At 35.3% G+C, this 25,983-nt stretch overlaps 1 protein-coding gene across 2 annotated transcripts in view; it reads right to left on the bottom strand.

The window, feature by feature from the left end:
* Positions 1-16,135, bottom strand: part of LOC127870187 (uncharacterized) — a 26,266-nt gene extending 10,131 nt beyond the window's left edge. Inside the window, exons 1-2 of one of the 2 annotated variants that reach the window (XR_008044694.1) lie at positions 16,020-16,076; positions 14,951-15,088 (exon numbers count right to left, since the gene is read on the bottom strand). The gene's annotated coding sequence lies outside the window, so the exon portion shown is untranslated. Of the gene's footprint in view, positions 1-14,950; positions 15,089-16,019 lie in introns of both variants that reach the window. The other variant, XR_008044693.1, reaches the window with a different exon arrangement.
* Positions 16,136-25,983: the final 9,848 nt, after the last annotated feature.

Below are 25,983 nucleotides of genomic sequence, written 5' to 3'. Positions count from 1 at the left end.
AACGAGAAACGTAAACAATGTTAACCAGAAAGGCACAATCACAGGCAATCGGCACCTGTGTCGAAGCAACAATTATTAAGAATCATTAAGAAAGTAAATCGATAGACACAGAGAACCTACACTTGCGCACCCATTGAGGCAATTCTATCAGTTAATCGTCGTCGTGATTTCGCAAAAGTTTTAACAGCCGTTAGACATTTATGGTCGATTTTTCTTATTAAGCGAATGGCAACAATTTTTGATCGACTAGTTTGCAGACAAAATATAAAGCACTTACCGCGTGTCACTGTTTAAACTTAAACAGGTCGTCACATAAAACTTGCAGAAGATGTGAAAAAGGCACCATAAGGTGGCAGCCATTTTTCAAAACAAACCAGTTCGCACCATGTGGCAAATATAACAAGAGCTCTGATTGGCTAATGCCATAATCTAAAAAAATGCTGGTCGAGCAGGGATTTTTTCTGCTCGACAGAAAAAAAAAATGTGGTCGAGCAGTTAAATTTGCTGCTCGAGCAGCATGTGGCGAGCAGCATTTTTTAAATGCTGCTCAAGCAGCATTTTTTCCTGCTCGAGCAGAAGTTTAAAGTTTCGACCCCTTGGTATCCCATAGACAACGCCATAAGAACCATTTCGCATTGACGCGGCTTTGTATGGCGCACCAAAGGGGTCGAAACTTTAACTTCTGCTCGAGCAGAAAAAAATGCAGCTCGAGCAGCATTTAAATGCTGCTCGAGCAGCATATTGCTGCTCGAGCAGCAATTTACTGGTCGAGCAGCATTTAAATGCTGCTCGAGCAGCAAAATTCCTGCTCGAGCAGCAATATGCTGCTCGAGCAGCATTATTTTTAGAATAAACCATTGAACCCGTCGGCCAATCAAATTTGAGCTTACAAACGGACGACATTAGCTATCTCTACGGAAACGAAATAGACCGGTGTAGCGTCAATATTGTCAGATCGTGAGATCTGACGATTTCACAGTACCTCCGTGATATTGCTCCGATCAGTCGCCGTGAAAAATGTCAGATTGATGATGAAAATAATATTTAACGCATTGTTGTTTCAATTCAACTTAATTTCGCGTTTTTACAGCTTGCAGTTATTTTCGGACATCTTTTTTCGGACGTTGAACCTTAACACATTATTCACAACAAGATATCGAAACAGTAGTTCTAACACAATGCAAACATTTGAATTTTAAAACGATTTTCGTTTTAAATGTTATATATATCGATGATGTACATGCGTTTAAAAGAAATATAGTAATGCCTAATTTACAGTCATGAGTGTTGCACTTATTTAATACAAAGATATCACATTGATTGAAGAAAATATTTCAGATTATATAAATATATATATTATTTAGCTTAAAAAGTTAAAAACTTATTATGAACCAAATCAGTTCCAGAAATATATAATCCAATCGGTGTTTTTATCATTATTTTAGCTAATTCACATGTACACTCAATTCAGGAAAACTATTTTATTATATTTCATACAATCATAGTTACCACTATCATCATTTATTTAATATGTCAATAAGCTTGATTGGCAATTGTCGCTTCAGCTCGGGTAATGCTTTAAAGTACCCCGTGTACTCTTAAGTATACTTTAATGTACCCGGGTACGCTAAATATACTTAAACGTACCGTTGGTCTGTCTGTCAGTGCAGTCACTCAAACTTGTCAGTGCTCTATCTCAGAAACTCAATATAAGTATTCAACATGAAACTTTATGGGTGTATAAATATAGCTGAGGAGAGGTGCCATGTACAAGAACCATAACCCGTCGCTTTCTGAAATAAGAGTTATTGCGCTATGTTGTTTTTCTATGATGTAACTAGGGCTATATCTCAGATACTATACAAGATTTTAACATGAAACTTCATGGGTGTATAATTATCAATGCACGAGAACCATAACCGTATACTTTCTTACATAACGGTTATTGCCCTTTCTTGTTATTGTTATTTTATGATGTAACTTTTCAGGGCTATATCTCATTTATAGAACCATGCATAAGAACCACAACCCTTCACTTTCTTAAATAAGAGTTATTGCCCTTGTTGTTTTTGTATGATGTAACTTTTCAGGGCTTTATCTCAGAAACTATAAATACAAGATTTCAACATGAAATTTCATGGGTGTATAATTGTCAATGAGAATAAGTGCCATGCACAAGAAACATAACCCTAGTACATATGTACATGTCTGATGTTACTTTACAGGATATATCACAGATACTATACACGATTTAAAGATGAAATTTAATGGACGTTAAGATATCAATGAGGAGAGGTGTCATGCACAAAATCTATAACCCTACACTTTCTTAAATAAGAGTTATTGCCAATTGTTTTTTTATGTTGTTACTATAAAATAAGTGAGATAAGGGTACAACCCTTCAAATAAACTTTTCTGTTAGTTCTGCACCCATCAATAATCAAAATTTATTTGGCGGGATATCAATTTAACGAATTTGCTTATTATTAGTCTAAACGTTGAAATAGACTAAATATTTTAAGTAGCAATGAGAATATAAGACACAACAGACTCATCAGTCATCAGTATAATGTTAGCATATGTTTAGTCGGTTACTGAACTAGGGCAAATAAGTTGAAGTTTATCAGGTGGTCTAAAAGTCCTCACCGCCTAGCAGATAAGTCTACAAAGTATTTTAAGCCGGTTCATGAACATGAAATGATAAGTCATTTACGCCATCGGATTATTTATTTTAAGTCAATTGTTTTTGGAATCATAAGGCACTCATTGAAAATACACCACTACATAAATAAATATCTAGGTTTATAAGTTTTATCGTGCTGTTACTTGTTTAGGAGATGTGGTAATACCAACTGGCTACTTCTGTTTTCAGAACTAAAAGGCACAGAAGGATTTTATTAATATTTTGTTGAGTTCTCAGATTAATCGAGCCCCAAGCACTTCCTGCTACACAAACATATTTTCGAGCAACAACACATATTGATAATATCCATTTTAATGCCGTGCGGGTCTTTACAGTGGAGTGATCGAGTCGCACAGATATGTTTTGCCGCACTCCAGGAATCAGAAGTCTGCTTCTCACGACTAGTCTCGATAAACTGAATCATAGGCCTTGTCGCAACATTGTGGGATGCTTTTTTAATGACCAAACATTTGGCAGTCTGGAAATAAAGTAAAAGTCCATTTCATACTTGTGTTAAAATAGTGACCTGAAAATCAATAGGGGTCATCTGCGGGTCACGATCAATGTACCTATGAAGTGTCATGATCCTAGGCAAAAGCATTCTTGAGTTATCATCTGAAAATCATTTTACTATTTCGGGTCACTGTGACCTTGACCTTTGACCTTGTGACCTCAAAATCAATAGGGGTCATCTGCAAGTCATGATCAATCTACCTATGAAGTTTCATGATCCTAGGTGTATGCGTTCTTGAGTTATCATCCGAAAACCATTTTACTATTTTGAATCACTGTGACCTTGACCTTTGACCTAGTGACCTCAAAATCAATAGGGGTCATCTGCGAGTCATGATCAATCTACCCATGAAGTTTCATGATCCTAGGCGTATGCGTTCTTGAGTTATCATCCGGAAACCATTTTACTATTTCGGGTCACCGTGACCTGGACCTTTGACCTAGTGACCTAAAATCAATTAGGGTCATCTGCAAGTCATGATCAATCTACCCATGAAGTTTCATGATCCTAGGCGTATGCGTTCTTGAGTTATCATTCAAAAACCATTTTACTATTTCTGGTCGCTGTGACCTTCACCTTTGACCAAGTGACCTCAAAATCAATAAGGGTCATCTGCGAGTCATGATCAATCTACCTATGAAGTTTCATGATCCTAGGCCCAAGCGTTCTTGAGTTATCGTCTGACAACCACCTGGTGGACGGACCGACAGGACCGACCGACATGAGCAAAGCAATATACCCCCTCTTCTTCGAAGGGGGGCATAAAAACAACAACAGTTGTTTGCAATAAGAAAGCATATATATTCACTAGATTAAGTGTTCACAAAAAATACTATTTTTCTGAAAATATAAATTGCAAAGAACGATAGTTTGACAGTGAAAAGTATTCATGTTTTATGCATCATAAATATACAATCACATTAAGACACTGAAAAACAACTTTTCATACAAAACAATATATGGAGCAAAGAGAATGCTTTTTTTCATTATATGACACATTAATAAATTAAAATATGAGTAATCTTCTTGTTTAACCTTTTTTCAGGGTTATTTGACAAAAGACTCTATAACACAGTTTTGATCCTCAGGTTATGAATTACATATGAAATATCATGTCCTTTATAAATTAAAAGAAAATGCAAGGCTCTAAAAACCAATGCACCAACAGAAAGGTACGATGATTATATTCTACATTCTCCCATTATTTTGTTGAATAAAAGTTAATGCAGATCTTTACTAAGCAAACTAGAGCTTTGTCACAGACGTGACAAATACCCCCACGGCCCGAATTGACACAGACTATTTTTGCATGCTGTCTTCACAAAACAAGAGAATCAAATTTATGGCTATTTTTAAGAATGATAATGCCATTATCATTTATGGCCATTTTGACCTTTGAACTCTTGAATTCTTTAGCATGACATGCAGTCCAAATGTATGGCCATTTTTTTTTACTTTTGAACTCCAAGTGTGACCAAGACCTTGGAGTTATCAACATGGCCTTTTTCTACCTCTGAACTCAAAGTGTGACCTTGAACTTGGAGTTATCGACGTAATTCTTTCGCGCGACCACACCGTCCAATGATGGTGAACAAATGTGCCAAATGATTTTAAAATCTCACTATGAATGACATAGTTATTGCCCAGACAAGCTCATTTATGGCCATTTTTAATCTTTGAACTCAAAGTGTGACCTTGACCTTCGAGATATTGAAGTTATTCTTTCGCGCGACACACCGCCCCATGATGGTGAACAAATTTGCTAAATGATTTTAAAATCTCACAATAAATGATAAAGTTATGGCCCGGACAAGCATTTGACCCTTGAACTCCAAGTGTGACCTTGATCTTGGGATATCGACGTACTTTTTTCACGCAACACACCGTTCCATGATGGTGAACAATGTACCAAGTTATTTTAAAATCTAACGATAAATGACATAGTTATGGTCCGGACAAACTTTCGGTTTAAAACACACTAAGTGACCCCGTGACCTAGTTTTTGACCCAGCATGACCCATATTCAAACTTGGCCTAAACATCATCAAGATACAACTTGTGACCAAGTTTGGTGAAGATCGGATGAAATTTCGAGACAGACCGACCGACAGTACGACAAAGTGACACCTATATAGAAATATAAAGCTTATTTATTACCATCAATGCAAACACTCCACAGCTGTTTCCGTGGCGCTGTTTGTTGCAAGGTGGCGCTTTTAACTCTGAACTGATTTTTTCCAAGCCATCTTTCACAATTTGCCCTCGTTGACACATGAACTGGCTGCAACAAATATTTTGTTGGTAAAAATCAACAAAAATCATGTGCCTATATACTTAAGCGGTACTTTATCTATACCAAATTGTTTTGGTAATCAGTTTTCAAACATATATATATATGTGAATCTATTAACACATTATTTGAAACACATAAGTGTGAGAGATAGGACACAATAATAAATAAGAATGAACTAAGAAAGCAAGCTTAAATTTATATATATTTATATCATTTTTAAGTGTTGGTGCTCATTACAAGTTAATATTTAAGATAAAAATCCAAATATAGAAAACAAATAAGATTTACAAAGTTTTTTGAATATCTTGTTTGCTATATTGCCTGATGAATGATAACTGGAACTGGCCAAAAAGCTCCCTAAATGTGACCTTTGATCTCTTGTTAACGCATGCTCTGCAGCTTCTCTACATGGAGAACATATGTGGTAAGCTACACTTCAACACCGTTATTTCGAACACCGATAATCCGAAGTCACCGTTATTTCGAAGTAATTTTCAGGTCCCGATTTGGTTCTCCTTTGTTTAATGTAAAATTTCATTGTTAATCCGAACTTCGTTTAAACCGAAGAAATCGTTAATTCGAAGTGATTCAGTCGGTCCCAACACTATAATTCGCACCTAATTATCAATCTTTAATCCGAAGTCAAAACTGCAAAATAAGGTGCGTAAATTCACACCTTTGTCGTGGCGCGTTAAAAAGCCGATCATTACACCTTTGTCGTCTGCGCGAACGCCGTTGTTCAGAGATACATCGCGTATTAGTTAAAAAAAAATGTTTAATTTCCGAAAATGTATTCATATGTATGTATGTCTGATAATTTGTGCTATTCTTTATATTTTATATGTTCTGTAATAAGACAAATATAAAAACAAGAAAAAGAATCGTTTTATTCCTCCGTTTGTTACAAGTGGAAATCTATTTGCTATCTGACTAGTTTACGCTTTTAAGTAAGCGTGTAACAAAACCATGCGAATTCCACAACGTTTTATTTTTACAGAATCAGAAAAGTCTTCTGTCAAATGTTTATTTCGAATTATCGTTAATCCGAAGTTTTTTTAACGGTCCCGACGACTTCGAAATAACGGTGTTGAAGTGTATATTAAAAATTGCATATTCAATTATCGAATCACAGTTTGGATAAGCTCAGAGACACACATAAATGCACATACACCAACTGCTACTGTGACTGCTATATCAAGCAGGTAAGACAAAAAATGAATTTCAGCTTTGAACCTTACCAGAACAAATCGAACAAGGCCTTGTTGTTACCACCCAATGAGTCGTAAATGGTTTACAGTCCTGGACATAACACTTGCAACCAGCAAAACCCAGTGATTGTTGCCTTTACATTGTGGCAGCATAAGTAGATCATACATATTGAAGTCCACCTACAAAATGTGAAATTAAAATGTACCTTAAACAATGTATACATTACTAAACAGTGAGAACTTTGCTCAAATTACTTCAAAGAAGTATAGTGGCATGCTAGAATCAAGTACAGTTTAAGTTAACAATAAAACAAAAGATTGTCAGGCAATATGGTACTCCTGGAACAACTTTGTAGAGGTCATCATTTACAAAGAACATGTAGAATTATGAAGAACCACCACTTTTACATAAAAATTCATGTTATGTAAATCGAAGACTTTGGCATTCATATCTCACAGACATATCAAGTCATTACCACTGCCACCTTCATCAACATAATTATTGGACACATAGAGAACTACTATATCTCACTACATACAAAATGTGGTAGCCCTAGATCCGAGAGTTAAGGACAAGAATATTTTAAAAGTTTTCACAAAATAAGCAAGAAAGAAGTGTATATAATGTTCAATTTTGTGACCCGCGGGTCAGGGTCAAATTTGACCCAAAGGGCATAATTTGAACAAACTTGGTAGAGGACAATAAGATGTTACTGCAAACCAAATTTGGTAGCCATAGTCCGAATGGTTTTCAACTAGAAGATTTTTAAAATTTTCACAAAATAGGCGCTTATAAGCGTTTATTCAATTTTGTGACCCCCCTCCCCCCGGGGCAGGGTCAAAGTTGACCCCAGAGGCATAATTTGAACAAACTTGGTAGAGGACTATAAGATGTCACTTCATACCAAATTTGGTAGCCCTAGGCCCAATGGTTATGGACAAGAATGATTTTTAAAGTTTACCCTAAATTAGCCATTTATAAGCATATGTTCAATTTTGTGACCCCCGGGGCAGTTTCAAATTTGACCCCAGGGGCATAGTTTGAACAAACTAAGAAGAGAATTAATACATGTCAATACATACCAAATTTGGTAGCACTATGCCATACAGTTATGGACAAGTAGATTTTTTAAGTTTTCACAAAATAGGCCTCATACAAGCATATGTTCAATTTTGTGACCCTCGGGGCAGGGTCAAACTTGACCCCAGGGACATTATTTGAGCAAACTTGGTAGAGGACTATAAGATGTCACTATCTTCCAAATTTGGTAGCCCTAGGCCCAATGGTTATGGACAAAAAGAGTTGTAAAGTTTTCACAAAATAGACCCTATATTAGCATATGTTAAATTTTGTGACCCCCGGGGCAGTTTCAAATTTGAACCCAGGGGCATAATTTAAACAAATTTGGTAGAGGACTATTAGATGTCTCTACATACCAAATTTGATAGCCCTATGCCAAATGGTTATGGATGCGAAGATTTTGAAAGATTTCACAAAATAGGCCTTATATAAGCATATGTTCAATTTTGTAACCCCAGAGCAGGGTCAAATTTGACCCCAGGCGCATAATTTGAACAAATTTAAAAGAGGTTCACCCAAGGAACATTACTGAGAAATTTCATCAGAATTGGACCAGTAGTTTAGGAGAAGAAGATGTTTAAAGGAAAAGTTAATAAACTGACGGACGCACGCAGGCACGGACGGGCGCACGCATGACGGACACAGGACCATGACATAAACTCCACTGGCCTTTGGCCAGTGGAGCTAAAAATCAATTCAGGAAGGGAGGGAGCACCCCTCCCTTACCCAACCATAAAGGCCCCTGGGCATCTGAAATATGATCACAAGCACTAATAATCATATAATAATGATAAAACCCGGTCACCACTGTCGATAAATTGGAAATTGTTATGATTGTGAGATATAATGTAAACATTTGCATACAGATCAATCTTTTTTCTTCAAGCCCAACACAAAATAACAATTCAAAATTAAAGTTTTAAAGGTTTTCAATGGGTACAAATAGGGTATTTATCTGAACATTGGAAACGTCGAAATACATGAAAATATCATCATACAACTTAAATGTATTTCATTGTTAAAATATGTTTTTCTTGATTTTTCTCCAAACTTTACACAAAAATGGGTGATTTCAAAAATATTAAACTAGAAATGGCGCGTCAGAGGCCGACGTGTATCCCCACGCCGCATGTTTGACCCAGGGGTGCCCCAGGGTTGGTAATGGGGCTATGCATAGTTGAAATTGAACGCATTGAAGAGAAGTTCGGTATCAATTAGATGTGAATCGTTGTAGAAATGAAGAAATTATAGTAAAAGGCAATTTTGGGTGGGCGTGGCCTATGTGGGCGGGGCGCCCCAGGGTTGGTAATGGGGCCATGCATAGTTGAGATTAACCATAATGTCATAAGAGAGGTTCAGTATCAATTTGAAGTGAATCGGTGTAGAAATGAAGAAATTATAGTAAAAGGCAATTTTGGGTGGGCGTGGTCTATGTGTGCGTGGCCAATGTGGGCGGGGCACCCCAGGGTTGGTAATGGGGCCATGCATAGTTGAGATTATCCGTATTGCCATAAGAGAGGTTCAGTATCAATTTGAAGACATTCAGTGTAGTATGGTGCACTCAAAATGTGCAGCTCCATGAGATACACATGCATGCCAAATATCAAGTTGCTATCTTGAATATTGCAAAAGTTATGACCAAGGTTAAAGTTTTGGGACACACACACACACACACACACACAATGACAGACAGGCCAAAAACAATATACCCCCTTTCTTTCGATCCGGGGGCATAAAAATGAGTAAAAATCTCTGACCCGGCTCCACCTCAACCCACATAACTTTTGACCTTGGGGTCAGATCAAAATTCCAAATAGTGCAGGGTCGCACAGATGCTCATAGCTACCATGTGTGTAAGTTTCAAGGTTCTAGTGCTTAAAGTGTAGGAGGAGAAAGTGGCCAGGACGGACGGACAACAGAGATAACCACAATATCCCCACTTTTTCTCCGAAAAGCGTGGGGATGATGAAGCCTAAATGAAAACTTTTCTCAAATTTTAGATGTTAAGTTATGGCAACAGTTTTGTTTGTATTGCATAGGGAAAGGGTTCAAGTTTTATAAATGAGTAGGGCCGCTCTGTCAGATGTGATCACTTTTTCACAAATAAAGATGTTAACCAAATGTTTTGAATTTTTTTTTATTAATGTACATGTCTTTTGCACTTAATAAAAACCCATTAAAACATGTTATCAATATTTTGTGTGTTTTGTCAACATGCAGTATGTTCTTAAGAAAAATTTAAATACAAAATCAGAAGTGTTTTAAAAAAAAATATGGAAAAAATTGAAATTTTCATGTTTTTTAACACATATTTTTCCAAACTATACTCTTAAAAGTTTTTTTCCTGGCCTCAAAGCAGTGTATCTTAAAGTAAAAACTCAGATTTATCAAAATATAGGATGGCTTTCAAATATATGTGAAGTTTCTTTTTTATGATACATGTTTATATTTTTTTATAATATTTGACCTCGTTTTCTATAATATGTGTCTTGTTCTGATAAAACTGGGCTAAATTCATGTGCGTAAAGTGTCGTCCCAGATTAGCCTGTGCAGTCCGCACCGGCTTATCAGGGACGACACTTTCCGCTTAAACTTGATTTTCGGTAAGAAGGGACTTCCTTCAAACTAAAAATACTGTAAACGCGGAAAGTCTCGTCCCTGATTAGCCTGTGCAATCTGCACAGGCTAATCAGGGACTAGACTTTCCGCAGATGAATTAAGCCCAGTTTTCTCATAACAACACACATATAATTCACTGTTCTATATTTAGACCTTGCTCTCTATATATTAAACATTATATTCTCTATATATTGGACCTTGTTCTTTATAAATTAGACCTTGTTCTTTTTAAACTTTATACATTAAACACGATGTCCTCTTACTTGACCTTCCTCTGTAATACAATATATCCTCTATATATTTAGGTAATGTGTCATTAAAAATGAATGAAATAATAATAAGTGCTGTACCTTTGTTTATCGAAGGTTTTAACATGGTTTTTAGTTTAGATGTGTAGGAATTGTACCACAAGGGTGACAGTCTGCGTGGTTTAATTATAAGTGTCTGAAAGACTTTGTCATCAATCATATTTGACATTTGACCATGTTCAACTTTTATTTTGGCTTTTTTTTCAGTTGCTTTTGAATGCTTTATTAAATCGAAATTTAATCATTAATTCTGCTATAATGTAAGTTTGTTTTCACTTTCTGGAGGTTTATAAGAAAAACATTTATTTTGTGTCCCAAGTGTACATTTACAACATTTGTTAACCAACTTCAGGCTAACATTGAAGATTATTGGAGAAACATTTTGATTAAAATTGACATTAATTTGAGAAGAGGAAATGCATTTTTGTAATAATGTTATGGTAAAGTCAAATATACTTCCCAAGTTCCCACACATTATCATTTATATGCTTATATTTTTCTTCTGAAGACAAAATATGGAGACATACCCATATAATAAGAGTAGTTCACCCCCAGAGTGAAGAAACCACCTTTTTCTGTTGGAGATTACACCCTTCTGTGTACTTCTTTCCAGAAAATTGGTGCCTTTGTTTATTTTTTAAAAGCTATCACCTGTTTATCAAACGTGATAAAAATTTCGTACACTTGGGACAATGCGATATTTGTCTTGCAAAAAAAGTTCACAAGGTTTTGGCATCAAATTTTCAGTACATCTAGTGATAAACATTAATGGTTTGAAGAAAATGATGTAAAACATTGAAAATTCTATCTTATGAAAAATTTAAAATAACTTTCTTGCAAAATGTACACTTGGGACACTTTTTGCCTATAAATATTGAAGCACTTTATGATGCCACCTCTTAATATACGTGAAGAGAGTTGAAAATTGTGGCACAAAATTGACAAAAACATCATTGCTTTGAACACTTGCTACAAGAGATATCAACCTAAGTTAGAAGCATTGTTTTATTTTTCTTAAAGCATATGCATTTTTATATTCATTTAATGATGGCAATACCTAATATTTCTGAAAGTTTTATTGAAGTATAGAATTGAAAATTGCCTTTTACATAAAATGTCACGCAAAACCAGTACACTTTTAAGGATATTTTTCAATATATTTTGTAAATGAAGCAAGTTATTGAGAAGAATTTTCACATTTAAGTTAATCACATGGAAAACACTTCTGTAAGATAGAAAAAGAACTCAAAACATGCTTAATGCAGGGTTTTTTCCCCTTCTTTGTGACCCGCCGATCATCGGCCCTTTCCCCTCCGATTTTTTGTTCCCCTCAGCTGGTAAATTTTCCCCTAGATTTCATTTTCCCCTCCAAAAAAAAATTATTTTTTTTTTTAACCTTTCAATATATAAGTTAATCTGATCCAGTGTAGAAAAAAGAAAAATATTGCATAATTAAATTTTCTGTTTCCTTGAATTTGTTTTAAAAAAAGTAAAATATGCTTTATTGATTATTTAAGACTTTCCTTATTTTGCCCAAAATCCGGCGTTTCGTGTGATTTTTCCCCAAAAAATCTGGCGTTTCGCGCGATTTTTTTCCCCTAAAAAAAGGCCAGGCCCTTTCCCCAAAATCAGATAAAAACCCCTGTAATGGTAAGAAAATAAATGCATGTTTTATTTAGGCTTCATTATTTTTTAAAGCACCCATAGGATATGATGCGGCACTTGTCTTTAAGGAATATAAAAAAAATCAATCATTTTTACCCGGAAGTTAGCGCTGTAATAAATTTGCTATTCTGTGTGTTCTTTTACCAAGCTTGATTAGGAATTTTTGAAAACGCGCCATGGAGATTTTCTTTCACCATAAAAATAATAGTTCACGGATTCAAACCATAATTCTTGATTAATATGTTGCTACAGTGGATTCCTGTTCTTAGCATACCATGTCAGCAAAAATTATGCTAATAACAGGAATATGCTATTAACAGGAACACACATTTTAGCATAAATATAGCAACTGGGGGCATACAATAAGTCAAATCTGTTAATAATTGATCGTCAAAGTGAAATTTAAATTCAACATTGTATATGATTGATGTTTAAGATAACTATTTATCAAATGGAATTGTATTCTAAGGTATTTGCATTTGAGCATATTTTTGCAGATTTAAAGCATATTTTCTTGGCATTCTGAGAATGTTCTATGCTATAAAGACTTTAAGTGAATTCTGAATATTGGGGTTAAAAATTATGCTATTAATAGAAGAAAAATACATTAAAATTTAAGAATTAATCTGTGCTTCGACATTCTATATCAGAGCTCCAGATAAAAATTTGGTCAAATTCTTATTTACTCCCTATTTCAAAAATTAATTCTTATTTTACCCCCTATTTATAAAATTAATTCTTAACACTATATTACCAAATAATTTTTATGCATTGTTTTTGACACATCAACAATCCAACATTTTGGTTTATAGTCTTGGAAAAGCCTGGCTTTCTTTTCTGTTTCTTGCTTTCCCATAATCGGACAGATTTTCTGGCTCAAAAGACCCCACATCTATCTTGCTCATCTTGCTTTTTTTGCCTTCCACGCTTCGATACACCGCTTTGGTTGGCCATTTTGATTTTTATTTAAAACAGTAACTGTCAATTCGGCTTAGGTCATAATGGCATTTTGGGCGCCGTTAAAGTCATATCAAAAATATATATTTAACATTTAATTTTAATGACATTTTGAATAGGTATATTGTTTATTACTTGTGAATAAAAATTACGATAAGTGTAATTAAAAAGGTACAATAAACAGTAATGACTCGCCTGTAATACCAGGAGAACAGAATCGAGACTGTTTGGCCTTTTGACCGTTCTTAAGTGTGGCCCTTCCTAACAGCAAAGAGACGTTGACTTAAAGCTGTAGTTTTAATTGAGCGCCTTGACTTGTCAGAACCGGGATGAAATGTTTACCATATATAATTTGCTACTGGAAGTTTTACGCACGTTCGAAAATGTCGAATTCGTGTTTTATTTTTTCAATGCGTAACTTTATGCAAAGATTTTAAATCTAAATCGTTATTTAAGAAATTTTATTTGTTTTTACGCCTTTACACATGTTATCTGGAGCACTGCTATATGCTAATTACAGAAATATGCTATTATCAGGTATGCTAATAAGTGGAATCCAGAAATTATCCTTCAGTCTGACAGAATTTCGTAGCCTGTCAGACCAAACATCTGACAGATTATTTTACATTTTGCGGTGTCTGACTTGGCTTCTCACTTTTGAGTCCATGATGCTAAATGTTTTAGATTCAACACTAGTTTCCTCAACCTCACGACACCAGAGCTCCTGTGATGCAAATATACTTAAGTGGTATAAAGAGATATTTTTTTCCCTGCAAATTGCGTTTAGTTCCTCACTTCTGGTTAAAAACAAACCTGTTACCCTCCGATTGACTGTAAATTTAAACAGCAAACTCCAATACATATTCCTGTTTGTATTCTTGTATGAAAATGTCCACAACATATGGGCGTAGTTACATGGGGACTGAATATTCAAAAACATGTAGGTTAAAAAGTACAGTAAATGACATGACAAAATCCTGTTAGGACATATCATCATCCTTAATTCTAAACCAGCTATACATGACATTATTCTTAAGAGGGGCATTTCAGAATAAAGATAAAAAGATACAAACGATTCGCCATGGAAAAATTATTTCCTGCAAATATTTTTTAGCGAAATTATTTCCGTCAAGACATGTTGTACAATAGCATGCCATGGTTAAAATGAGTGTGTAATACAATGCCTAATCTCTTTCTGCAGAGTTTGGGAAGTCTGCTTTAGGGACATTATAATGGAAGGACAGATGAAAGGTAACTCATTACAGTATAGTGCCACCAATGTAATTATTATGCATTTTTTTCGCAGTTCAGAGCTGAAAATAACATCCCAGAACTTAATTATGCACTGCCAAGTTATTCAATAAATAGTAAATTGTAAACATTTCAATATGAAAAATTAAACAACTTGTAATTCAGACACAACTCACATTTTACCTGTTGTTAGCTTTGAACAAGCTAATAGGCCTCGGTGAAAAATAATTTACATTGAAATTGAGAAAAGTCCTCGAGAACTCAGTGCCCCAGATAATTATTTGGGAAAATTGGGTTTTCAACCATTGATTTTAAAAAATAGGGTGATTCCATTCTTCATATAGAGTGAAATGAGTAATAAAAATGCATACCTTTAAATAATTGCTGATTTACTTCCGTTGACGCTGCACTCTTGTATTGATTCAATAGAACTGTAAACTATCATCATACATTTTAATAAACTGATGTTTTGTAACATCTTTTATCCTTGAAACTGTCCATGATATAAACTTTAAAAAATGTCGAGAATTTCTAACCAATGACATGCCTTTTTATACTTTTGACAGATTTGTTAAGTCACAGACTTTCCATCATGTTTTTTGGATGTCAACTCAAATGCTGTATGCACAGTTTCTAACAAAATCGATAACACGAATGATTCGGCACTTATTGGCTCTTGCTTTCTTGATTCGAAAAAGTTTGCGATCGGCTGATATTTTGGCGCAACAATCTCGGACGTCTTTCGACCTCTCTTAGCTATTTTTATTTCGCATCGTAATAGAAACTGAAACTACAGACGCTTTACAAATACATGCACAATGAGCGACGAATTAGGTCAGATTGAAAACGCATAGCGTTTGAATAACTATGACCGTTTGCTAAGCTTACTGAGTGTAAGCGTCACCGCGTTATGATAATAATTCCAAAGAGAAAATACCTAAAATGAGCATAGCATTTTTAATCGAAGTTTTGTATCGTTAATTTGATGAATTTGCGTAAAAGTCAAATTGGTTGCCTTTTCAATACTCATGATATTGTTTTTCTTTGCATTTTTAAATATTTTAATAGGGTGAAAGACGCAGATACGCAGCTTATCTGGGGCACTGAGAACTGGTTAACAGACATGATATTTTGGATAATTGTAAAAGTTAGGACAGCAGATATACATATATGGGGAGAACGAGAAACGTAAACAATGTTAACCAGAAAGGCACAATCACAGGCAATCGGCACCTGTGTCGGAAGCAATAATTAAACATCATTAAGAAAGTAAATCGATAGAAACAGAGAACCCACCCATTGACCAATTCTTATCAGTCATCGTCGTGATTTTCGCAAAAGTTTTAACAGCCGTTAGACATTTATGATCGATTTTCTCATTAAGCGAATGGCAACAATTTTTTGATCGACTAGTTTGCAGCCAAAATATAAAGCACTTACCGCGTGTCAATGTTAAACTTTAAACAGATCGTCACATAAACTTGCAGAAGATGTGAAAAAGGCACCATCACGGCGGCAGCCATTTTTTCCAAACAAACCAGTTTTGCACCAAATGACAAATATAACAAGAGTTCTGATTGGCTAATGCCATAATCTAAAAATAAATGCTGGTCGAGCAGGATTTTTCTGCTCGAGCAGAAAAAATGCTGGTCGAGCAGTAAATTTGCTGGTCGAGCAGTATTTTGCTGGTCGAGCAGCATTTAATTGCTGCTCGAGCAGCATTTTTTTCTGCTCGAGCAGAAGTTAAAGTTTCGACCCCTTTGGTATCCCATAGCTTTGCAAGTGTGATTTGAATGCGTTGAAAGAATACTGCGTGTTAATCATATATTAATATACGATATATTGCGATGGTGAAAAAAGAAAACTGCGTGTTAATCAAATATTAGCATACGATATATTTCGATGGTAAAGTAATAAAAGCATGGGGTGAATATGCAAAATTGTAAAATAAAAGAACAATAGAATTTGTTTTCTATTTAATTATTTAGAAACGTAAATATTCAAACTTTATTTCAAAGTCAGCATTTACGCCAAATATCTTTTTAAAAGATATTTCTTGTTATATTAAGTAGTTTTTTTTATATTCGGTTTTAGCGATTATTAAGAATTTTTGTCGTTGTCTATAGTGTACCGGTAGTTTTTGGTGAACTCACGTTAAACGCTTTATAAATTGGGAACTGTGAATATAAACAAACTTGACCTTATGACCTGTGCAGCGCAAAATAACACGTGATTAAAACGCAGCAAATAGTGGACTATTTAACTCATTCGTAAACATTCTCTTCCGCGACGCGTATAATTAAAAAATTGTTTAATGGTGTTTTCTTTACACGCTCCATTCAAAAATATTCCATTTAAGACTATATTCACATTATGTGTCAATTAGTGAAGAACTGATACCACCGACATAAATGGATAGATCCTCACGAACCCTCTTGATTGCCCCTCCCTCGGTCCAAAATTCCTGCGAACGGCCTTGTCGCACGCTAATCCGAAAGCAGAAGGAATGTATACGCATTCGATCAATACACTGTAGTTTTCCGCTTTGAACGTGAGTAAATGGGCATTTGCAATATTGTTTGTGATGCAATATTTCATTGCAGGATAACAATAATTTAGAATAGTTCTTACAGAAATTCCATTAAGCATACAGCGCAGACCCAAATGAGACGCCGCATCATTTCTAGTCGCTAGGCATAAATGGGTTAATAACTTGTTAAATTTAAGTTTTACTTATAAATCAAAATAATTATATTCAAACAATTATGGTAGATCTATTAAAACAATAAATGAGAAGAAAACTACAAAAGAGAAGGTATTGTGTTACTTTAGCAGTTATGAATGAGTGATTTAATAATCGCAATTTTAGGCAGCTGGATATTAAATGGCATACATTCAGTGAGTCGTCGTTTAAACAAAACAACACGGACACAATCTGAATGTGACGTGTACAGACGTTCGCCATTTGCGATAAACATACTTTACATTTAACTAATCTGAAACAATACAACACTAAGTATACTAAAAATCATATGCATACATGTCCTTTGGGACACTCGAGGAAAGCCCTTACTACCATTAAGTCCTCGGCTATTTTTTTGCAGAGTTCTTTTTAATTAAAAACGAGACGCGGTCTGCGAACGGCCTAAAACATGTGCGTTAAGTGAAGTCGCAGTACAGTCCGCACAGATAGCTATGGACAACCTTTCCGCGCTTAAGCAACGTTGTTTTTGTGTTTCTTCTTAGCCAAAATCCAATGTATTGAACTCAGCTTCCCCGGATCGATGCCCGGTAATGATTGAAGCTAAGAAAAATATAATTTAAATTATAAATATCGCATCATTGTGTAAGAATAAAAAAATGGATTACACATATAAATGTGTCTTTTTCTGAGAAAACTGGGCTTAATTCATGTGCGTAAAGTGTCGTCCCAGATAAGCCTGTGCAGTCCGCACAGGCTAATCAGGGACGGCATTTTCCGCTTTAATGGTATTTTTAGTTTCAAGGAAGTCCCTCCTTATCGAAAATCAAGTTTAGGCGGAAAGTGTCGTCCCTGATTAGCCTGTGCGGACTGCACAGGCTAATCTGGGACGACACTTTACGCACATGTATTATGCCCAGTTTTATCAGAACAAGACACAAATATGCAATTCCACATAAAACAACAAGAGTCACAATAGCCGTAAGGAGTCTCTGGCTATATGGACTTTATCTATTCTGTGATAAAAAACACACACAAAAGTATTTTCATTTAATATAACGTGACATATATTTTGAAAAAGTACGATTTAAACCAGTCAAGTTTAATCATTTTTAATAGAATTCCTTAAAATAATAGTTATAAATAATTAAACTTCTTTGTATTCAACCCAGTTATGCCTAGGGTCTAGAAAAAAGGCCTTGGCAAACAGCGTAGACCCAGATGAGACGCCGCATAATGCGCTGTTTGCTTAACGGAATTTCTGTAAGAAATATTCTAAATATAGAAATACATATACTAGACATTCCTAATTTTTAAAATAAATTGTTCCAATTTAGAAGACTGGAAGAGTTCACTAGGCATAAATGGGTTAAACTTCTTTGTATTAAAAAAACAACGAATAACACGCTAATAGTTTGATTCTCGTAGTTTATTCTACATTCTGCGCATAGTGCATATGAATACATTGGAGTCGCGTTCTGAGAAAACTGGGCATAATGCAGGTGCAAAGTAGTTCAAATTAAAATAAATACAGACATAAACATAGTTTCTTAAAACTAAGTCAGTCGAATTATCAATGCAAAACTAATGCATGTTTTGCATATTTTATAAGTTTCAAAACTGGGAAATACGCATGATGAATGCACACATCTACGACGGTTACTTAACCCATTTATGCCTAATGGACTCTCCCATCGTTCAAAAATGGATCAATTTATTTCCAAAATTAGGGATATCTAGTATATTTATTTCTATATTTAGAATATTTCTTACAGAAATTCATTTAAGCAAACAGCGTAGAACCAGATGAGACGCCGCATGATGCCTTTTTCTAGACGCTATGCATAAATGGGTTAATTTTTATAATTTCCACTGACCTGCTGCTGCCATGTATCCGTCGAGATTTTCGGCAGAGAAATATTCCCAGGTTCCTACAAGACTGGCCATATTGATGCTGCCCGAACAATTATGAACTCTGAAACAATATCTCCCAGCGCCAACTGCCTAAGCAAAAGTGAGGCTGAAATGCAGGGGAATGTACGCGCTACCAATAGCTGTTCCGAAGCGGGTAAAAATACGGTATGGTATGGTCCTCCTTGAGTTTTCTTATCAATCTCACCCAGATGCACGAGGAAAAGCATGAATTTCAGGCGAGGCTCACCTGAGTCTGTTAATTTCTCCTACCTGTCAACCCTTTGCATGCTGGGAAATTTGTCGTCTGCTAAAATGTCGTCTGCTGAATTTCTAAAATAAGCATTTTCTTCGATTTTTTTTTCAAAGAATACTTTCAGAATAGCAAAAAGTTTTGATCCTGATGAGACGCCACGTTCTGTGGCGTCTCATCTGGATCAAAACTGTTTGCAAAGGCCTTCAAAATTCGGTTCCAGCACTGAAAGAGTTACCGGTAATGCACATTTATATGACGGCAACACGGTGTTAACAGTTGATCATGTAAACATTTTAACTAGAGAAAACGTTTCCAAAATTCGTATTTTACAATTAATTTTTATGAAAACTTCTCATGCAGCATCCCGAATAGCTAAATAAACTTTTCAAACTCAAGGCTTTATACTTTGATATAAAGTATACTAGCAGAACAATTAATTTTATTTTGCATTCTGCCCTGACTTTCTGCCTTCCCTACAGTTTTATGGCATCATCGATAATGTAGTTGATGTAAGCGATCAACTTGTTGACACATTACTAAAAACACACACATTCCACAATTATTTAATTGTTTGCACGTTTGGAACGATTTATATTTGTTATATTTTACCTCTGATTTTTTTAAGTATTATTAAAACGAACGCGGTATTTTGCTGCACATTGTATAGTTTTCTTTAAATTTTAAACTATTAAAAAGATGTCCGAGGATAAGGATTCGATCCTCGTCCCAGCCATATACATTGATTGGTGATTAGTCTTGAACCCTGTCTGCGGACACCCTCCCGTTGCTTCAAATAGGACAGTTGTCAGTTACTGGAATAAACATATGAGTCGCGTTCTAAGAAAACTGGGCTTAATGTATGTGCGTAAAGTGTCGTCCCAGATTAGCCTGTGCAGTCCACACAGGCTAATCAGGGACGACACTTTCCGCATACATTGGATTTTTGCTAAGAAGAGACTTCATTTTAACGAAAAAAAGTCATGAAAGCGGAAAGTGTCATCCCTGATTAGCCTGTGCGGACTGCACAGGCTAATCTGGGACGACACTTTATACACATGCATTAAGCCCAGTTTTCTCAAAACGCGTTATGCATTGTGTTCTAGTAATGCAGATCGCCCAGGGAAAGAGCGAGTTTGTTAAAGTTACCACCGTAATGTTGCTACAAGAACATTGAAAACGACGATAATGCCAAACACAACAACACACAAACGAGATTTATTCACATTCGTTAACGATCAACTAACAACACGGTAAAAAAACACACACGATCTTCAGCTCCACAATAAAGAATGCAATGCTCCTTTAAATGCTCATTAGAATAGTGTCAGTTCAGTTCATATTTGAATGTAAATGGCTTTCACATAATGATACATATCAATTAAATAACAACAACATGGTTGTTCTTATGCATCGTCATGTATTTTCTAGTTATAGTTGCCTAAATTGGTACTTTACACAAATAGGTCGCTTAAGTTTGAATAAAGAAGGAAATATTTTTTTACTCACTGAATTAAAATTATCCTAGTCTTAATCCTAGATTACAAGCTGTGTCTGTAACTTAACCCAGTTATGCCTAGCGTCTATATTACAAGCTGTGTCTGTAACTTAACCCAGTTATGCCTAGCGTCTAGATTACAAGCTGTGTCTGTAACTTAACCCAGTTATGCCTAGCGTCTAGATTTTCTTGATTTTCGCTACGAAGAGACTTTCTTGAAACAAAAATATCATAAAAGCGGACAGTGTCGTCCCTGATAAGCCTGTGTGGACTGCAAATGCTAACCCGTGATGACACTTTACGCACATGCATTAAACCCTTTTTCACAGAGCACGGTCAATATGTATTTCATGTATATGCATAGCTCGTATTCTTTGTTGTTATTCCAAACGTTTACGACACAAAAGTGGATTCAAAACGGTGATAACCTAAAAAGACTGTTTGTTAATTAAAGAAATCCCAATCAAGAAAATAAAGAGTGAGTTTAGATTTATTTTAACATATAGGAGTTTAAAGGACCAAGCTTGAGCATCTGTGTATGTATCGATTGTTTACCGGTAATCTGGCGTAGCCTACAAAGTCAAAACTTAGCACTTGCGATCAGATCTATCGCCAAGCAGGTTGACGCACAGCAATTTCTAAAAAAATAATTCTGCGTGTACTAAACAAACAAACACACTTTCGATAAATCATACCCACTAGAATACCATATTAAACATCGAGGACACACATGAAGATTCTTGGACACTGGACGAAATGTGCGATTGTCGTTCCGGATGAGCGGAGCACTCACATATTTCTAATACAGGACGATGCCCACAGTGAATTTATTTTAAGAATCGATTGTATCGGACATTCAGCGCATTCAGTTCCGATTGTGTGGTCCTAGAAAAGCTTAACTACTGATCGGTGTGACACATTTGCGCAGGCGCATTGAGCTTCGAAACTGCCGATAGTAGTAGACACTTCAGGGTGCAGAATCAACGGCGTTTTCAGTGGTTTTCACACGCGCTGAACAGAATGTAATCACTCTGTTAAGAACTTTATTTTTGCAAATATCTCACGTTATTGAAATACATTTGCGAAAATCTAGAGTGCATAAAAGACAGTTTTTTTTCTTGAAGTTTGTGCCAATATCTTAAGGTAAACATGTAAGAATAAATCCTTGAAAACGTATGAAATCGGTGACAAAATGTTACGTTGCGTGAAACAACCATGTACAATGACATGCAGTAAAAATGGAATTTTTGAACAAGAACACATCCTTATTAAATAAATTAATTCTGATGTATTTCACAAAACCATACGCAGAATAAAAATCTGTCTTTTATGCACTAGTTGAAATTCTTAAGAAAACTTGTTTTGAAAAAAGTTATATGAAATAAAACACCACTTTCCGGCATAATATTTATCAAATAAAGTTAAAAGATGGAACCCCAAAAAGTCACGTGATCCTGCGCCCTGCTTTATTTAAAATACACGCTTGAAAACATAGGCGCTCGATGTCAATGACAATTGTTTATGTATTTATTTTTTTTATATTTTTTATTTTGTTTTTAGTTACCCGTTGTTTATTATAATGCATACACATACTAAATCAATGAAAACCTTCCAAAAAAAAGTCTTCTTAAAAAAAGATAGTTCGACTATGTACATAGATATTGACAATATCAAGCAAAAGTGTTTATACAGTAAAATCTCTCATCAAAAGGTTTGATAAAGCTTGTAAATATTTGGGTGGTTTGTTTATCCCGTTCCCAGGGCTTCATTGATTCAGTATCTTTAGTAATCTAGCCAACCAGCACTAAGCACGCATAGAACACTGACCAATGGAATTCATAACTGAGTTTCACGGGGCAAATATTAGAGGGAAATAATCAGTTACCATTTAGGTGAACAGATGGAAAAAGACACTATCATGTAGCAATCACAACGTATTTGTATAATTGAAAATATTAGTTATGTCAGACATTAGATTGGACTAGAAACTGATATATGGTATTGTTGAATATTTTATCCCACATTATGCAGAGAAATTAACATTAATAGAGAGGGACGGACTTGTCCCATGCGCGACACGGGAAAATGGTAGTTAATGCAAATCTCGTCATCATGGCAATACGCGCATGACGAGATATTGAATGATAGGCTACACACCAGTAATTTAAGACTAATGAACATTTCTAGTAACTATGTGTCGACCATGAACTATGAACGATTACGTGACAGTTTATTAAAATGCATGCAAATACTAAATTAATAAAAATCTTCCGACAAAACGTCATCTTAAAAAAAAGATAGTTCGACTATGTACAAAGATATCTATACATACATAGTCGAACAATCTGTTTATAAGAAGACGTTTTGTCGGAAGATTTTTATTAATTTAGTATGTGTATGCATTATAATAAACAACGGGTAACTAACAAAAATCAATAAATTAAAGAAAAACATTGTCATTGACATCGAGCGCCTATGGCTAAAACGAAAATTTGCGAATCTGAAACAACTTTTTACAATTTTGTCAATTTACCAAAACGTGAAAAGATCCCTTTAATAACCGGACCATAATGGCCTTTTATCATACTACCGCATTGATATCTGCCTGATATAACGTTGCCTGATATATTTTTTATATCATGGTCAACAGGAAGTTCTTATATCAGTCAATGTTTGGAGTTACGTGGGGTTTGCAATAATGTCAACTATTTCTATCAACATGAATCAGGTTCGACAAAACAAACAATTTGATACCAAGAACGTACATATCTATTCTAGTTTAAAGTCATAAATCACAAAATCGTTAATTTAAAAAAAAAATCACCATAGCCCGCACTACAGAAGTTAAATGACGTCATCAACGGGAAAATAAATCTAAAATCTCGATATAGTCATTGCACTCGCAAGTGTTGCACATAAAGTCAAGACAAATGATAACTGTATGCTAATCCTCAAGTATTAAAACAAACGATTTAATACGCTTATGTCAATAAACATCTCCAAAATGGCGTCTCCAAACTATTCGGTGAGGTTGTTCTTCGATTAAATTTTACGATGCAGTCCATTCCTGATCTCCAATTCAAGACGTTTCTAATTAAAGCGGATGTACTCATCCCATTCGTAGTGCAAACAACTTTTTTTCTCTATACGATGTTTAAAAAATAGCGATTATTAGTGTCGTCTTTTCGAACGCCGTTGCTACATGTAAAAGGTAAAGGTCTTTTTTTATTATAGTGTCACCCCAGCCAATATTGCTTATGAGACACCTTTTGCGTGTATACCATGTACCTCCCAACTCCCATCACTATGCCAGGCGCAAGGCGGATAGAAGTCGGTAACCATTCATGTTTAACGCTCGCGGCTCAGAAGCCGGCCACATCGGAACAAGTCCCATGACAAACATCCATCCTTCAACAAACGCTCCCCATGGGGCTCGAACCTTTGACCTCCCGATCCCGAGAGGCACGCCTTATCCACTAGGCCACGGCGATCGGTACATGTATGTCAACGTGTAAAAGCCGGATCAGCAAAATCAGCGTACATTTTAAATTTTAAAAAAGGATTGTTTTGCAGATTTTTAGGAAATTGTGGTATGATAAACAGAAAAACAGGTTACTGCCCCCATCGTTTTGTAATATATCAGGCTCGGCACGAATAAAATCACGGCTCGGCAAGCCTCGCCGTAATATTATTCTAAGCCTGTTATTCTCTATGTATGTATCGCTCGCCTTATTTAGTATTATTTAGTATTATTTAGTATCATAGCCCAGGAGCAAAGCTATTTAAGCTGCGTTAGATCTACTGTGATCGCAAACTTACAGCCAATGCATGCATGCAGATTGTATTACTAGTTTTTAAACCAAAGTCTCCCAATATGTTATCGTGCTCGTTCAAAATAAGATAATGATATGATAACGTATCGCTTTTGCAGGATTTTCTTGTTAAAAATATATTCTTCTGTGAGGCAGGAAGTCCTCGTTTAAAATGGTAGATAATTATGCTGTACAAGGACATAGCCAGTTGACATAGGATTTCCGGTTTATATACGAATGTTGTAAATGTGACATGATAAAAAAATAATAGGTTGGTGACGTGGATGGAGAATCTGGCTCATCCGATAAATTATCAACCTATTATTCTATTTATCATGTCACATTTATAACATTCGTACATAAATCCTATGTCAACTGGCTATGTTCATGTACAGCAGACGATGTTTACAGTAGTTACAGCGAGCATAGTGCTTAAACGCTTGATAAACTCTAGGATACACATAGTGCTATTTAACGCAATGTTTTTCGTTTTTAAATGTTTTTTTACAAACTCTCGGTCAACAAAAATCAAATCCACTCAAAACAAAACAATATATATGTGTTTAAACAAACAGAACTTTACATGTATTTGGTATTTTATTAATAAAAAAGTTATATGTTATATATTTTTATCCTGTCACATGCCTTTAAATTAGACAGATAACCAGGTAACCTAATAACCCAAAAGTTATTAGGCTAGTTGACCACGTGACCTCGAATATCCGTCAGTCGCTCTCCGGTGACGGACTTCTTTTTTCTTCGGCTCGCCCGATAAATTCCTCCGACTTGCCAGATAACTATTCTCCATCCACGTCACCAACCTATTATTTTCTATAACTTTAAGCAATTTATACAAAATTAAGCGCAAGTATAGCGTCGTCATTTCGAATGAGTTTTCTCATTATGACGCTTGTCGAATTAGCACCAAAAGTCTCGGAACACGCCACATATATAAACTGTGCACCATTTTTAATAGTTTAATACTGATAATACTATACTATTTACATGGATCTTTGGGCAAAGTATATGTATGTAGCAATTTAATGTATGTCCAAATTCACAGCAACCTTAAAAAACTCAATACATTACATGTATTTAAATGCTAAAATAGTGTGTGTTTTTTTTAACGGCCGTAAATGAAACACGATATCATTGAATGATTTTCTTGTCTGCAATCAATCTGCCACAAGAAGGCGAAAGGTGTGAATGATTATGTGAATTTATTTGAC

This window comes from Dreissena polymorpha, chromosome 1 (assembly GCF_020536995.1).
Source record: "Dreissena polymorpha isolate Duluth1 chromosome 1, UMN_Dpol_1.0, whole genome shotgun sequence".
Classification (NCBI taxonomy): Eukaryota; Metazoa; Mollusca; class Bivalvia; order Myida; family Dreissenidae; genus Dreissena; species Dreissena polymorpha.
The sequence above is the reverse complement of the archived record's forward strand: the minus strand, read 5'-3'. Positions and strand labels throughout refer to the sequence as shown.